At 37.9% G+C, this 12,416-nt stretch overlaps 10 non-coding genes across 10 annotated transcripts; all 10 read left to right on the forward strand.

The window, feature by feature from the left end:
• Window positions 1-1,160: 1,160 nt before the first annotated feature.
• Window positions 1,161-1,232, forward strand: trnaq-cug (transfer RNA glutamine (anticodon CUG)). Its single transcript has one exon. It is a non-coding gene; the product is annotated as a tRNA-Gln (tRNA).
• Window positions 1,233-1,869: 637 nt separating this feature from the next.
• On the forward strand, window positions 1,870-1,942 carry trnar-ucg (transfer RNA arginine (anticodon UCG)). The gene has a single exon. It is a non-coding gene; the product is annotated as a tRNA-Arg (tRNA).
• A 1,708-nt stretch (window positions 1,943-3,650) lies between these two features.
• Window positions 3,651-3,722, forward strand: trnaq-cug (transfer RNA glutamine (anticodon CUG)). Its single transcript has one exon. It is a non-coding gene; the product is annotated as a tRNA-Gln (tRNA).
• Window positions 3,723-4,826: 1,104 nt separating this feature from the next.
• Window positions 4,827-4,899, forward strand: trnar-ucg (transfer RNA arginine (anticodon UCG)). The gene has a single exon. It is a non-coding gene; the product is annotated as a tRNA-Arg (tRNA).
• A 1,713-nt stretch (window positions 4,900-6,612) lies between these two features.
• Window positions 6,613-6,684, forward strand: trnaq-cug (transfer RNA glutamine (anticodon CUG)). The gene has a single exon. It is a non-coding gene; the product is annotated as a tRNA-Gln (tRNA).
• Window positions 6,685-7,020: 336 nt separating this feature from the next.
• On the forward strand, window positions 7,021-7,093 carry trnar-ccu (transfer RNA arginine (anticodon CCU)). Its single transcript has one exon. It is a non-coding gene; the product is annotated as a tRNA-Arg (tRNA).
• A 710-nt stretch (window positions 7,094-7,803) lies between these two features.
• Window positions 7,804-7,876, forward strand: trnar-ucg (transfer RNA arginine (anticodon UCG)). Its single transcript has one exon. It is a non-coding gene; the product is annotated as a tRNA-Arg (tRNA).
• Window positions 7,877-9,581: 1,705 nt separating this feature from the next.
• On the forward strand, window positions 9,582-9,653 carry trnaq-cug (transfer RNA glutamine (anticodon CUG)). Its single transcript has one exon. It is a non-coding gene; the product is annotated as a tRNA-Gln (tRNA).
• Window positions 9,654-9,991: 338 nt separating this feature from the next.
• On the forward strand, window positions 9,992-10,064 carry trnar-ccu (transfer RNA arginine (anticodon CCU)). The gene has a single exon. It is a non-coding gene; the product is annotated as a tRNA-Arg (tRNA).
• Window positions 10,065-10,774: 710 nt separating this feature from the next.
• On the forward strand, window positions 10,775-10,847 carry trnar-ucg (transfer RNA arginine (anticodon UCG)). The gene has a single exon. It is a non-coding gene; the product is annotated as a tRNA-Arg (tRNA).
• The last annotated feature ends 1,569 nt before the right edge of the window (window positions 10,848-12,416 follow it).

The following is a 12,416-nucleotide window of genomic DNA, read 5'->3' on the forward strand; positions in this document are numbered from 1 at the left end:
AGTCTGAAGTCTGGACGGTAAAGTTTTGTACTCTAAAGTAACATTTAAACTTGCCAGCAGTCAAAAGCAAGTCTTTATATTATTGGTTCTGGTGTACTATTTAAAAGCTCTTGTGTATGTTGATGTAGCTAAACCTACATTTGGACAACTTTCCGTGAATTCTTGTTTTTTTGCTGCACCTTGCCAGTAAAACGAACTAAAAAGTACTGCATCAAAATCATAGCCTTATAACAAACTAATTAGACCAATGTCTGATTTTATTCATGTTTTCATCGTATAGCACAGATTCATAGAGGTGTTTTTTGTTAAGCTTTCATTTCAGTTAGAAGTTAAAATATTTACCCTTTACACACCAGCTGTTAGTTAACTTTCACATTTCTTCAATGTTATTAGCAGTCAGCTCCAGTGAATATGTAATCTTAGTATTGATGTTACCTGAGAAATAATCTTTTGTCGCACATCTTCAGGAATCCAATCAGCTGTTTGTATGTGGAACCGGACTTCAGCTTGTGTGTTTACTAGAACAAAATGCGAAAAATGTACTATAACACAACAGTAGCTGACTCTCTGTAACCTGTGATGTTGTTGCCTGTCTAGTTAACTCTGTGGAGAATGCTTCCCCACAACAGTGCTCCTGATCACCCTGTACATTAAACATGCTTGTGAATATTTTAACAAAGACTTCCATTTCCATACCTTTATTAACATTCTGGCCTCCAGGGCCACTGCTTCGACAGTAGGTAATGGTGAGGAGATCTACACAAAAACAAAAGGTGCACGTCAGTAAACATGCTTCACAATAACATGCTTTATAAAAAGTAGTAATTCAATGCAACACTATTATGTCATAGCAGTGAAGGATGGGGGATTGTGATACAGTCTGAACGAAGACAAGCTTTTCCAAACTAGTCTGGACTTATTACAGTTTTTAAAGCTCTGGATTCCCGGATCCAAGTCATTGTAAACATATTCGGCTGCTTTCACAGCCCGATTAAAACCAATCTTGGACTGCGTAATGTTACCCTGGGTAAGGTAGTCCAAGATTAGTGCTAATTAAAACAATCGCAGTAGAAACGCTTACACAAAAAAAAAAAAAAAAAAAAAAAGCGAATAATAAAATGATGTATTTATTACAGTTACGTGGCCAAGGCGTAAATATGGGTTCCATGGTGTAATGGTTAGCACTCTGGACTCTGAATCCAGCAATCCGAGTTCAAATCTCGGTGGGACCGTCGTTTCAGTGCATTATTATTCTTAAGTTATTAAAACGTGTTTCGTCGAACTGACGTTTCTATCATAATAAATGCTGAGAAATTCACTGCAAAGTTGTGGGATGGCACCTTTTAGCCATAAAATATAAAGTATAAAACCCTCAGAAATACTTTTATTTGCTTTTGTCTGCTTTTGCAACCTGTACTGAAAAATCCGAGGTGAGCGGAAGCGTGCTGGGCCCATAACCCAGAGGTCGATGGATCGAAACCATCCTCTGCTAGATTTTTTTTGTCAGTTTGTATTTCAGCCGCTTTTATATATATTTCATATTAACAATCACATACCGGTATGTATTGTTTATAAAACCATTACTTCACAGAAGCGTCAGTCAATTCCTTTTGTGCCCTGAGTACGAGGGGCGGGGCATCACTCAGCAATAGGAAAATAACAGACAAGAGGCAGCGCCAATTGGGTAAGCACATAGCTTTAGGGTATGGGCGGGGCTTCTGGCTGCTTTTTTAATACCGTACCTCTTTGGGACTGTGGTAGTTCTGTACTTGTTTGCTTTGTTATGAAAAAATATTTCGTTGATACTGTAGTACAAACTACGCTAATTATAGATGAAAGTATTTACGTAAACGCTCTCTTTCGGTGAAAGACCGCGTGGCCTAATGGATAAGGCGTCTGACTTCGAATCAGAAGATTGAGGGTTCGAGTTCCTTCGTGGTCGTTTTTTTTTTTATTTTAGATTTTATTTATTAATTGTGTAACTTGTATTTCAGATCAAATAATACAATGTAAGTCAGTGTACATGTTTCTGCGTTTTAAAAAGTGATATAGGCTCTTTTCCTTTGGTGTGGTAAGGAAAATAATTTAACTTAAATATAGAAATATGTTCTACATCAGTGTGATCTCGTTAGAAATGTACCTAATGTATAGTCCAGTATATGTCAAATGATCAATTCCTTACGTAGATTCCTTCTATCGCAGATGAATCAACTACAAGCTGTGCAGCTTCACTATTTGCTGTACGGGACGCGTCGTGTCGCAGCACTTTTGACTGCGCAAAGTGGTCACAGCTGTTGTTCACACTTTAAATACAGATTGCATTCGCAAAATTGGATACATTTACATTTAAAGTAAATGTGCTGAGTTTGTACCTCTTATCAAGAGGTTTTAAAAGCGACATCGTTGGTACATCCGTCCTCTCAACCAACAGGGAACCCGAAAGGGAGAATTTCAAACATTTGTCGCACTGAGACCCTCGACTCTGACCAGAAATGATGTCGGAGTCTGAAGTCTGGACGGTAAAGTTTTGTACTCTAAAGTAACATTTAAACTTGCCAGCAGTCAAAAGCAAGTCTTTATATTATTGGTTCTGGTGTACTATTTAAAAGCTCTTGTGTATGTTGATGTAGCTAAACCTACATTTGGACAACTTTCCGTGAATTCTTGTTTTTTTGCCGCACCTTGCCAGTAAAACGAACTAAAAAGTACTGCATCAAAATCATAGCCTTATAACAAACTAATTAGACCAATGTCTGATTTTATTCATGTTTTCATCGTATAGCACAGATTCATAGAGGTGTTTTTTGTTAAGCTTTCATTTCAGTTAGAAGTTAAAATATTTACCCTTTACACACCAGCTGTTAGTTAACTTTCACATTTCTTCAATGTTATTAGCAGTCAGCTCCAGTGAATATGTAATCTTAGTATTGATGTTACCTGAGAAATAATCTTTTGTCGCACATCTTCAGGAATCCAATCAGCTGTTTGTATGTGGAACCGGACTTCAGCTTGTGTGTTTACTAGAACAAAATGCGAAAAATGTACTATAACACAACAGTAGCTGACTCTCTGTAACCTGTGATGTTGTTGCCTGTCTAGTTAACTCTGTGGAGAATGCTACCCCACAACAGTGCTCCTGATCACCCTGTACATTAAACATGCTTGTGAATATTTTAACAAAGACTTCCATTTCCATACCTTTATTAACATTCTGGCCTCCAGGGCCACTGCTTCGACAGTAGGTAATGGTGAGGAGATCTACACAAAAACAAAAGGTGCACGTCAGTAAACATGCTTCACAATAACATGCTTTATAAAAAGTAGTAATTCAATGCAACACTATTATGTCATAGCAGTGAAGGATGGGGGATTGTGATACAGTCTGAACGAAGACAAGCTTTTCCAAACTAGTCTGGACTTATTACAGTTTTTAAAGCTCTGGATTCCCGGATCCAAGTCATTGTAAACATATTCGGCTGCTTTCACAGCCCGATTAAAACCAATCTTGGACTGTGTAATGTTACCCTGGGTAAGGTAGTCCAAGATTAGTGCTAATTAAAACAATCGCAGTAGAAACGCTTACAAAAAAAAAAAAAAAAAAAAAAAAAATGATGTATTTATTACAGTTACGTGGCCAAGGCGTAAATATGGGTTCCATGGTGTAATGGTTAGCACTCTGGACTCTGAATCCAGCGATCCGAGTTCAAATCTCGGTGGGACCTTCGTTTCAGTGCATTATTATTCTTAAGTTATTAAAACGTGTTTCGTCGAACTGACGTTTCTATCATAATAAATGCTGAGAAATTCACTGTAAAGTTGTGGGATGGCACCTTTTAGCCATAAAATCTAAAGTATAAAACCCTCAGAAATACTTTTATTTGCTTTTGTCTGCTTTTGCAACCTGTACTGAAAAATCCGAGGTGACCATAAAAAGCTTGCAGAGTACAGTACAGGTAAAAAGGTAAAGCGTTAATAATTTTTTTTTGGGGTTACCTTCCATTCTGTATTTAGCGATAGTCTGGCACACAAATATGAGCAAGAACGGCATTTTCTTTAGGAGCCCCAGTGGCCTGGCCTCCTAAGCCAGGGATTGTGGGTTCGAGTCCCATCTGGGGTGTAACGTGTATGTTTTTTTTTCACACGACTGTTTTATAATAAACTTTCCAGACGTTTCCCCTCTCTTCAGCTATTATTCATCAAAATAAATAAACATATATTTCAACATGGTTAGCGTCAGTAACCATTTAAACACGGTGTCTGGTAAAGGCAATTTAACCTTACCACCCTAAAGTAACGTTAACCGCTAATGATTAAATAGTAGTCCATTATATTAATTAATTTAACAGTATCTTATTAAACATTTGACAACTGAGCAAAAGCAGAGTGGCGCAGCGGAAGCGTGCTGGGCCCATAACCCAGAGGTCGATGGATCAAAACCATCCTCTGCTAGATTTTTTTTGTCAGTTTGTATTTCAGCCGCTTTAATATATATTTCATATTAACAATCACATACCGGTATGTATTGTTTATAAAACCATTACTTCACAGAAGCGTCAGTCAATTCCATTTGTGCCCTGAGTACGAGGGGCGGGGCATCACTCAGCAATAGGAAAATAACAGACAAGAGGCAGCGCCAATTGGGTAAGCACATAGCTTTAGGGTATGGGCGGGGCTACTGGCTGCTTTTTTAATACCGTACCTCTTTGGGACTGTGGTAGTTCTGTACTTGTTTGCTTTGTTATGAAAAAATATTTCGTTGATACTGTAGTACAAACTACGCTAATTATAGATGAAAGTATTTACGTAAACGCTCTTTTTCGGTGAAAGACCGCGTGGCCTAATGGATAAGGCGTCTGACTTCGAATCAGAAGATTGAGGGTTCGAGTCCCTTCGTGGTCGTTTTTTTTATTTTAGATTTTATTTATTAATTGTGTAACTTGTATTTCAGATCAAATAATACAATGTAAGTCAGTGTACATGTTTCTGCGTTTTAAAAAGTGATATAGGCTCTTTTCCTTTGGTGTGGTAAGGAAAATAATTTAGCTTAAATATAGAAATATGTTCTACATCAGTGTGATCTCGTTAGAAATGTACCTAATGTATAGTCCAGTATATGTCAAATGATCAATTCCTTACGTAGATTCCTTCTATCGCAGGTGAATCAACTACAAGCTGTGCAGCTTCACTATTTGCTGTACGGGACGCGTCGTGTCGCAGCACTTTTGACTGCGCAAAGTGGTCACAGCTGTTGTTCACACTTTAAATACAGATTGCATTCGCAAAATTGGATACATTTACATTTAAAGTAAATGTGCTGAGTTTGTACCTCTTATCAAGAGGTTTTAAAAGCGACATCGTTGGTACATCCGTCCTCTCAACCAACAGGGAACCCGAAAGGGAGAATTTCAAACATTTGTCGCACTGAGACCCTCGACTCTGACCAGAAATGATGTCGGAGTCTGAAGTCTGGACGGTAAAGTTTTGTACTCTAAAGTAACATTTAAACTTGCCAGCAGTCAAAAGCAAGTCTTTATATTATTGGTTCTGGTGTACTATTTAAAAGCTCTTGTGTATGTTGATGTAGCTAAACCTACATTTGGACAACTTTCCGTGAATTCTTGTTTTTTTGCCGCACCTTGCCAGTAAAACGAACTAAAAAGTACTGCATCAAAATCATAGCCTTATAACAAACTAATTAGACCAATGTCTGATTTTATTCATGTTTTCATCGTATAGCACAGATTCATAGAGGTGTTTTTTGTTAAGCTTTCATTTCAGTTAGAAGTTAAAATATTTACCCTTTACACACCAGCTGTTAGTTAACTTTCACATTTCTTCAATGTTATTAGCAGTCAGCTCCAGTGAATATGTAATCTTAGTATTGATGTTACCTGAGAAATAATCTTTTGTCGCACATCTTCAGGAATCCAATCAGCTGTTTGTATGTGGAACCGGACTTCAGCTTGTGTGTTTACTAGAACAAAATGTGAAAAATGTACTATAACACAACAGTAGCTGACTCTCTATAACCTGTGCCTGTCTAGTTAACTCTGTGGAGAATGCTTCCCCACAACAGTGCTCCTGATCACCCTGTACATTAAACATGCTTGTGAATATTTTAACAAAGACTTCCATTTCCATACCTTTATTAACATTCTGGCCCACAGGGCCACTGCTTCGACAGTAGGTAATGGTGAGGCGATCTACACAAAAACAAAAGGTGCACGTCAGTAAACATGCTTCACAATAACATGCTTTATAAAAAGTAGTAATTCAATGCAACACTATTATGTCATAGCAGTGAAGGATGGGGGATTGTGATACAGTCTGAAAGAAGACAAGCTTTTCCAAACTAGTCTGGACTTATTACAGTTTTTAAAGCTCTGGATTCCCGGATCCAAGTCATTGTAAACATATTCGGCTGCTTTCACAGCCCGATTAAAACCAATCTTGGACTGTGTAATGTTACCCTGTGAAAGGTAGTCCAAGATTAGTGCTAATTAAAACAATCGCAGTAGAAACGCTTACACACACACACAAAAAAAAAGAAAAAAAAAGGCGAATAATAAAATGATGTATTTATTACAGTTACGTGGCCAAAACGTAAATATGGGTTCCATGGTGTAATGGTTAGCACTCTGGACTCTGAATCCAGCGAGCCGAGTTCAAATCTCGGTGGGACCTTCGTTTTAGTGCATTATTATTCTTAAGTTATTAAAAAGTGTTTCGTCGAACTGACGTTTCTATCATAATAAATGCTTAGAAATTCACTGCAAAGTTGTGGGATGGCACCTTTTAGCCATAAAATCTAAAGTATAAAACCCTCAGAAATACTTTTATTTGCTTTTGTCTGCTTTTGCAACCTGTACTGAAAAATCCGAGGTGACCGTAAAAAGCTTGCAGAGTACAGTACAGGTAAAAAGGTAAAGCGTTAATAATTTTTTTTTGGGTTACCTTCCATTCTGTATTTAGCGATAGTCAGGCACACAAATATGAGCAGGAACGACATTTTCTTTAGGAGCCCCAGTGGCCTAATGGATAAGGCACTGGCCTCCTAAGCCAGGGATTGTGGGTTCGAGTCCCATCTGGGGTGTAACGTGTACGTTTTTTTTTTTCTCACGACTGTTTTATAATAAACTTTCCAGACGTTTCCCCTCTCTTCAGCTATTATTCATCAAAATAAATAAACATATATTTCAACATGGTTAGCGTCAGTAACCATTTAAACACGGTGTCTGGTAAAGGCAATTTAACCTTACCACCCTAGAGTAACGTTAACCGCTATGATTAAATAGTAGTCCATTATATTAATTAATTTAACAGTATCTTATTAAACATTTGACAACTGAGCAAAAGCAGAGTGGCGCAGCGGAAGCGTGCTGGGCCCATAACCCAGAGGTCGATGGATCGAAACCATCCTCTGCTAGATTTTTTTTGTCAGTATGTATTTCAGCCGCTTTTATATATATTTCATATTAACAATCACATACCGGTATGTATTGTTTATAAAACCATTACTTCACAGAAGCGTCAGTCAATTCCATTTGTGCCCTGAGTACGAGGGGCGGGGCATCACTCAGCAATAGGAAAATAACAGACAAGAGGCAGCGCCAATTGGGTAAGCACATAGCTTTAGGGTATGGGCGGGGCTACTGGCTGCTTTTTTAATACCGTACCTCTTTGGGACTGTGGTAGTTCTGTACTTGTTTGCTTTGTTATGAAAAAATATTTCGTTGATACTGTAGTACAAACTACGCTAATTATAGATGAAAGTATTTACGTAAACGATCTCTTTCGGTGAAAGACCGCGTGGCCTAATGGATAAGGCGTCTGACTTCGAATCAGAAGATTGAGGGTTCGAGTCCCTTCGTGGTCGTTTTTTTTATTTTAGATTTTATTTATTAATTGTGTAACTTGTATTTCAGATCAAATAATACAATGTAAGTCAGTGTACATGTTTCTGCGTTTTAAAAAGTGATATAGGCTCTTTTCCTTTGGTGTGGTAAGGAAAATAATTTAACTTAAATATAGAAATATGTTCTACATCAGTGTGATCTCGTTAGAAATGTACCTAATGTATAGTCCAGTATATGTCAAATGATCAATTCCTTACGTAGATTCCTTCTATCGCAGATGAATCAACTACAAGCTGTGCAGCTTCACTATTTGCTGTACGGGACGCGTCGTGTCGCAGCACTTTTGACTGCGCAAAGTGGTCACAGCTGTTGTTCACACTTTAAATACAGATTGCATTCGCAAAATTGGATACATTTACATTTAAAGTAAATGTGCTGAGTTTGTACCTCTTATCAAGAGGTTTTAAAAGCGACATCGTTGGTACATCCGTCCTCTCAACCAACAGGGAACCCGAAAGGGAGAATTTCAAACATTTGTCGCACTGAGACCCTCGACTCTGACCAGAAATGATGTCGGAGTCTGAAGTCTGGACGGTAAAGTTTTGTACTCTAAAGTAACATTTAAACTTGCCAGCAGTCAAAAGCAAGTCTTTATATTATTGGTTCTGGTGTACTATTTAAAAGCTCTTGTGTATGTTGATGTAGCTAAACCTACATTTGGACAACTTTCCGTGAATTCTTGTTTTTTTGCCGCACCTTGCCAGTAAAACGAACTAAAAAGTACTGCATCAAAATCATAGCCTTATAACAAACTAATTAGACCAATGTCTGATTTTATTCATGTTTTCATCGTATAGCACAGATTCATAGAGGTGTTTTTTGTTAAGCTTTCATTTCAGTTAGAAGTTAAAATATTTACCCTTTACACACCAGCTGTTAGATAACTTTCACATTTCTTCAATGTTATTAGCAGTCAGCTCCAGTGAATATGTAATCTTAGTATTGATGTTACCTGAGAAATAATCTTTTGTCGCACATCTTCAGGAATCCAATCAGCTGTTTGTATGTGGAACCGGACTTCAGCTTGTGTGTTTACTAGAACAAAATGCGAAAAATGTACTATAACACAACAGTAGCTGACTCTCTGTAACCTGTGATGTTGTTGCCTGTCTAGTTAACTCTGTGGAGAATGCTTCCCCACAACAGTGCTCCTGATCACCCTGTACATTAAACATGCTTGTGAATATTTTAACAAAGACTTCCATTTCCATACCTTTATTAACATTCTGGCTCCAGGGCCACTGCTTCGACAGTAGGTAATGGTGAGGAGATCTACACAAAAACAAAAGGTGCACGTCAGTAAACATGCTTCACAATAACATGCTTTATAAAAAGTAGTAATTCAATGCAACACTATTATGTCATAGCAGTGAAGGATGGGGGATTGTGATACAGTCTGAACGAAGACAAGCTTTTCCAAACTAGTCTGGACTTATTACAGTTTTTAAAGCTCTGGATTCCCGGATCCAAGTCATTGTAAACATATTCGGCTGCTTTCACAGCCCGATTAAAACCAATCTTGGACTGCGTAATGTTACCCTGGGTAAGGTAGTCCAAGATTAGTGCTAATTAAAACAATCGCAGTAGAAACGCTTACAAAAAAAAAAAAAAAAAAAAAAAAAAATGATGTATTTATTACAGTTACGTGGCCAAGGCGTAAATGTGGGTTCCATGGTGTAATGGTTAGCACTCTGGACTCTGAATCCAGCGATCCGAGTTCAAATCTCGGTGGGACCTTCGTTTCAGTGCATTATTATTCTTAAGTTATTAAAAAGTGTTTAGTCGAACTGACGTTTCTATCATAATAAATGCTGAGAAATTCACTGCAAAGTTGTGGGATGGCACCTTTTAGCCATAAAATCTAAAGTATAAAACCCTCAGAAATACTTTTATTTGCTTTTGTCTGCTTTTGCAACCTGTACTGAAAAATCCGAGGTGACCATAAAAAGCTTGCAGAGTACAGTACAGGTAAAAAGGTAAAGCGTTAATATTTTTTTTTTTTGGGTTCCCTTCCATTCTGTATTTAGCGATAGTCTGGCACACAAATATGAGCAAGAACGGCATTTTCTTTAGGAGCCCCAGTGGCCTAATGGATAAGGCACTGGCCTCCTAAGCCAGGGATTGTGGGTTCGAGTCCCATCTGGGGTGTAACGTGTATGTTTTTTTTTTTCTCACGACTGTTTTATAATAAACTTTCCAGACGTTTCCCCTCTTTTCAGCTATTATTCATCAAAATAAATAAACATATATTTCAACATGGTTAGCGTCAGTAACCATTTAAACACGGTGTCTGGTAAAGGCAATTTAACCTTACCACCCTAGAGTAACGTTAACCGCTATGATTAAATAGTAGTCCATTATATTAATTAATTTAACAGTATCTTATTAAACATTTGACAACTGAGCAAAAGCAGAGTGGCGCAGCGGAAGCGTGCTGGGCCCATAACCCAGAGGTCGATGGATCGAAACCATCCTCTGCTAGATTTTTTTTGTCAGTTTGTATTTCAGCCGCTTTTATATATATTTTATATTAACAATCACATACCGGTATGTATTGTTTATAAAACCATTACTTCACAGAAGCGTCAGTCAATTCCTTTTGTGCCCTGAGTACGAGGGGCGGGGCATCACTCCCCAATAGGAAAATAACAGACAAGAGGCAGCGCCAATTGGGTAAGCACATAGCTTTAGGGTATGGGCGGGGCTACTGGCTGCTTTTTTAATACCGTACCTCTTTGGGACTGTGGTAGTTCTGTACTTGTTTGCTTTGTTATGAAAACATATTTCGTTGATACTGTAGTACAAACTACGCTAATTATAGATGAAAGTATTTACGTAAACGCTCTCTTTCGGTGAAAGACCGCGTGGCCTAATGGATAAGGCGTCTGACTTCGGATCAGAAGATTGAGGGTTCGAGTCCCTTCGTGGTCGTTTGTTTATTTTAGATTTTATTTATTAATTGTGTAACTTGTATTTCAGATCAAATAATACAATGTAAGTCAGTGTACATGTTTCTGCGTTTTAAAAAGTGATATAGGCTCTTTTCCTTTGGTGTGGTAAGGAAAATAATTTAACTTAAATATAGAAATATGTTCTACATCAGTGTGATCTCGTTAGAAATGTACCTAATGTATAGTCCAGTATATGTCAAATGATCAATTCCTTACGTAGATTCCTTCTATCGCAGGTGAATCAACTACAAGCTGTGCAGCTTCACTATTTGCTGTACGGGACGCGTCGTGTCGCAGCACTTTTGACTGCGCAAAGTGGTCACAGCTGTTGTTCACACTTTAAATACAGATTGCATTCGCAAAATTGGATACATTTACATTTAAAGTAAATGTGCTGAGTTTGTACCTCTTATCAAGAGGTTTTAAAAGCGACATCGTTGGTACATCCGTCCTCTCAACCAACAGGGAACCCGAAAGGGAGAATTTCAAACATTTGTCGCACTGAGACCCTCGACTCTGACCAGAAATGATGTCGGAGTCTGAAGTCTGGACGGTAAAGTTTTGTACTCTAAAGTAACATTTAAACTTGCCAGCAGTCAAAAGCAAGTCTTTATATTATTGGTTCTGGTGTACTATTTAAAAGCTCTTGTGTATGTTGATGTAGCTAAACCTACATTTGGACAATTTTCCGTGAATTCTTGTTTTTTTGCCGCACCTTGCCAGTAAAACGAACTAAAAAGTACTGCATCAAAATCATAGCCTTATAACAAACTAATTAGACCAATGTCTGATTTTATTCATGTTTTCATCGTATAGCACAGATTCATAGAGGTGTTTTTTGTTAAGCTTTCATTTCAGTTAGAAGTTAAAATATTTACCCTTTACACACCAGCTGTTAGTTAACTTTCACATTTCTTCAATGTTATTAGCAGTCAGCTCCAGTGAATATGTAATCTTAGTATTGATGTTACCTGAGAAATAATCTTTTGTCGCGCATCTTCAGGAATCCAATCAGCTGTTTGTATGTGAAACCGGACTTCAGCTTGTGTGTTTACTAGAACAAAATGCGAAAAATGTACTATAACACAACAGTAGCTGACTCTCTGTAACCTGTGATGTTGTTGCCTGTCTAGTTAACTCTGTGGAGAATGCTTCCCCACAACAGTGCTCCTGATCACCCTGTACATTAAACATGCTTGTGAATATTTTAACAAAGACTTCCATTTCCATACCTTTATTAACATTCTGGCCTCCAGGGCCACTGCTTCGACAGTAGGTAATGGTGAGGCGATCTACACAAAAACAAAAGGTGCACGTCAGTAAACATGCTTCACAATAACATGCTTTATAAAAAGTAGTAATTCAATGCAACACTATTATGTCATAGCAGTGAAGGATGGGGGATTGTGATACAGTCTGAACGAAGACAAGCTTTTCCAAACTAGTCTGGACTTATTACAGTTTTTAAAGCTCTGGATTCCCGGATCCAAGTCATTGTAAACATATTCGGCTGCTTTCACAGCCCGATTAAAACCAATCTTGGACTGCG

The sequence above is a fragment of the Acipenser ruthenus genome, chromosome 17, assembly GCF_902713425.1.
Source record: "Acipenser ruthenus chromosome 17, fAciRut3.2 maternal haplotype, whole genome shotgun sequence".
In the NCBI taxonomy this organism is placed as follows: Eukaryota; Metazoa; Chordata; class Actinopteri; order Acipenseriformes; family Acipenseridae; genus Acipenser; species Acipenser ruthenus.